General features: G+C 36.7%; 1 protein-coding gene across 23 annotated transcripts in view; it reads left to right on the top strand.

Annotated features, from left to right (window-relative positions):
- Positions 1-3764, top strand: part of ADGRL2 (adhesion G protein-coupled receptor L2) — a 201809-nt gene that overhangs the window by 102411 nt on the left and 95634 nt on the right. The window lies entirely within an intron of this gene.

Below are 3764 nucleotides of genomic sequence, written 5' to 3'. Positions count from 1 at the left end.
CCTTTAAAGCTGTGAGATCTCACAGGGGCAGTTCTACTCAGCCCTATGGGGTTGCTATGAGTTAGAATTGACTTGAGGACAGTTCAGTTTTGGTATTATAGATTATTGATGCCATATAATTGAAATGTAAGAAAATATTTTTAGGAGTAGGTTTTTATTCTCAGTTCAGTAGATTTACTTAGTAATTTTTAAATTTTAAAATGAATATATTAATTGCAGAACATTTTGTTTAAATACTTCCAAGTTTCATTTTAAAAATAGTATTGTATTTTCAATGAGCGTTTGCACAGCAATTTACGTTTTTACTTTACAATTACTATGTGATTTGTTCAGTGATGTTGGTTATATTTTGTACTCTGTGTTCAAATTCTCTTCCAATTTGTCCTGTGTTTTATTCCCACTGGTTTGGTTTCCTTGTGCCCTTACCCTTTAATCTTTGCTTTAGTGTAATTGTTGACAATGATTTTTTCCAAACTGCAAAATGCTTGTGAATAGTAATTTAATTTTTGAACTAATCTGTTACTTAGCTACAAGGTGATTCTCAAATAGTATAGGATCACGGTATAAGGAAAATATCACAGTGATAGTTTTAGGAGCCCTGCAGGCTCAACTGGTGCTATAAATCTGAACTTTCCTTTATGATTTTAGCAACTATACTCATGTCAGAATGTAACTTCTTATAATTTGACTTCCTGTGGACCAAATGTGAATTTAATTCTCAACGTTGTATATGCTCTACATTCTATTAGTTTGAAGTCTCTCTCGATTGTGAATGACCATTGTTGATGGATCCTTGTTTGGTGTCTTCCCTAGTCTTGTATAATTACCTGTACAGGGACACGGGGGTTGACGGAAATCCATACAAGGCTGGTAACACAATGATGACTACCTGGGGACATGGAGGAAAGGAGAGGGAGAAGTGGGGAATCAACATCAATGCGTAAGAGAAGGGAGAAAAAGTTTCAAAGTTGATTGTGACAATGATTGTACAACACTATGTGATTGAACCATTGACTTGTATACTATATGCTAATTATATACTAAGTATATGTTATATGCTAATTATAACTCAAGAAAAAAAGTTTTGAGTTCTGTGCCATCTAAACTTCATTTGAAGTTTTCAGGAGAGACACCTGCAGTGACCACAGAAGGTACAACTATGTACATTTACCCCTAAAACCAAATGCCAATTTTATTTTGACTCCTTAATTGGCCTGTGTTTTCTCTCTTAATTAAGTTGATGCTTAAACATGTAATTCATTTTTGAAACAATTTTATTGTTACATAACCCATATTGTACAGTTCAATAGTTCAGTCATATCAAGAAGAGTTGTACAAGAATTACTACAATTTTAGAACATATTTTTTCTTGTATTTATTTTTATTAGTTATCCATATCTCATGAAACCCCTGCCATATAAGAAACCTTAATCCAATTACTTAGTCTTTATAGACTTATCTTTATGTAACTCACTTTTATCTTAATAACAAAATGAAATAGATGCTTTACTTGGAAAGCATCCTGCAATTTATGTTTGGGTAGGCATGTAAAGGGAGCTTTAGAAAGTTCCTGGAGAATTTTTATTATCTTTCATTTAAATTTTGTTTCGCAAACTTTTGAAGGCGCTTCATAAATAACCTAATCTGGCTGCCTTTAAGTAGATTCTGACACATAGTGACCCTGTAGGAAAAATTTAAATTACTGCAAATCTTTATGGAAATAGGCTGCCACATCATTGTCCCTCAAAGTGTCTGGTGAACTCAAACTTCTAATTAGTAGTAGAGGATTTTAACCTACTATATTCTCTGGACTCTTAAAAATATGTAAGGGAGTAAGCTCAAAATTATTTTTTCTACTGTTACAGCTTATACACAAGGGATTTTTGTAAGAAAACATGTTTCAATGTGTCTCTGCAATCAGTGGAAGGCTATAGACAAGTTCTCTCAGTAATGTGCTTGTCATAGCCTCATTATTGTACCTCAACATATACTGTATAAAAATTTACCTTAGGATTTATCAGGTCAGTGAACTGATCTTATCTATCTTTTAAATAAGTTTGAAGCTATTGAAAAACAATCATATGGAATGTATCATAATTGAAGATGATTCTTAGATGTACCAATCAGATCCAGAGAGCAAGGTCCAGTCTAAACAGTGGCTTAAAGCTTTGTTTGTCTTCCACAAAGCAACTGATATATTCAAATTGCTGATATTTCAGTTAACAGATCAACACATACCCCACTAAGCCCCAATACTCCTATCTCTGTAAATATACAGATCTACCCTGTTCCCCCGAAAATAAGACAGTGTCTTATATTAATTTTTGCTCCCGAAGATGCGCCAGGTCTTATTTTCAGGGGATGTCTTATTTTTCCATGAAGAATACGGCACCTATTTATTGTTGAACAACAGAAAAGGAAATTTATTACCTGTATATGGTACAGTAGTAGTTCTCATCACAGACCAGCTTAACCAGACAAACTGTGAATCCTACAGTATCAAGAATAATGGTTACTACCATTATTTCCATGTACAACAATCTGTGGTACATTTACTCATTTATTCAATGACAGTCATGTCATCATCTTCTCAAACATCATCATAACAATCCAAACCCTGAATTTCCTGGTGAATTTCTCATGGTTCCACTTCTTTCAGAATCAGTGGACCAAATCTCTCATGTTTAGCAATAGCACTCTCCTTAAATGAGTACTTCTTGTCAAGGTAGCTTGCTCATAGTGCATTTGCAATGCAACTGTCAGTGATATTCTCCCATGAATTCTTCACCCAAGTCATAGCTTCTTGCAGTTTAGGTTTCACAAAGTTTCCATCCTGATTTCTCTCCATTCTATTTTCAATGTAGTCATTAATTTCCATGCGCAAATTGTCCTTGAATGGCTTGTTTATTGCAATGTCAAGAGTCTGGAGATAGGCTGTCATTCCTGTGGGAATCATTATTTGATCTGTTTTTCTTTCTTGAAGAAATGTCTTCATGTCTTTAGCACGTGGTGAGTGCTGGCTGCATCCCAGACTAGCAGACCTCTTTGGCTCCCTCACATAACAAGCAGCAGCATTAAATCGACCCACTTCCTTATAACTGCTTGTGTGGCCCAGGCTTTTTCAGTTTCAAGAATAAAAATGCCCAAAACATGTTCAATCTTTTCCTTCTTCCCCTTAGAAATGATTAAAGGTGGGATTTTAGTGCCATCCAGACAAATTGCCAAAATACAGGAAGCATGTGCACTTTCCTAAGCAGTGGAGGGAATGCACACTGAGGAGGCACCCCGCTGTTCAATTGTTGTTTGAGATGATTGGCCCTTAAACACTGCAGTTTCATCCATCAGCATCATCAATAAAGGACTTACTGCAAGTGCGCACTTAATAGCTTGAGCATCTTCCAGCCTAAATAATGTGGATCTTCCTAAAGACAGTTCCCTTAGCTGAAGGAAATTAGCCAGCCAGTGTTGTATGCTTTGAAGTCAAACTGTGGTGCCATAGCAAGGGCAAATTCTTGATTCTGAGCCCTATTCACAACCAAAGCCTTTGCTCTCCTGTCACCAACCCATTCACAGATCAGGTCTTCCAGCTCGGAAGGAAAATAATGGCAGCTTGTCCTGGCGGCAGCTTGGGCTCTCTGACTCAAAGAGACCTCACACTTCCTATATGCTCTGGCTGTGCTGCGGCCAGCAGTGAGCTGCGCTTTGGTGGCACCCACCGCTACGGTCCAGAGTCCAGAGTTACAGTAGCTTCGGGGGGCCTTATT

The sequence above is a fragment of the Echinops telfairi genome, unplaced genomic scaffold (assembly GCF_000313985.2).
Source record: "Echinops telfairi isolate 266 unplaced genomic scaffold, ASM31398v2 ScPeMD7_443;HRSCAF=831, whole genome shotgun sequence".
Classification (NCBI taxonomy): Eukaryota; Metazoa; Chordata; class Mammalia; order Afrosoricida; family Tenrecidae; genus Echinops; species Echinops telfairi.
This window is presented reverse-complemented; position numbering and strand designations above follow the sequence as displayed.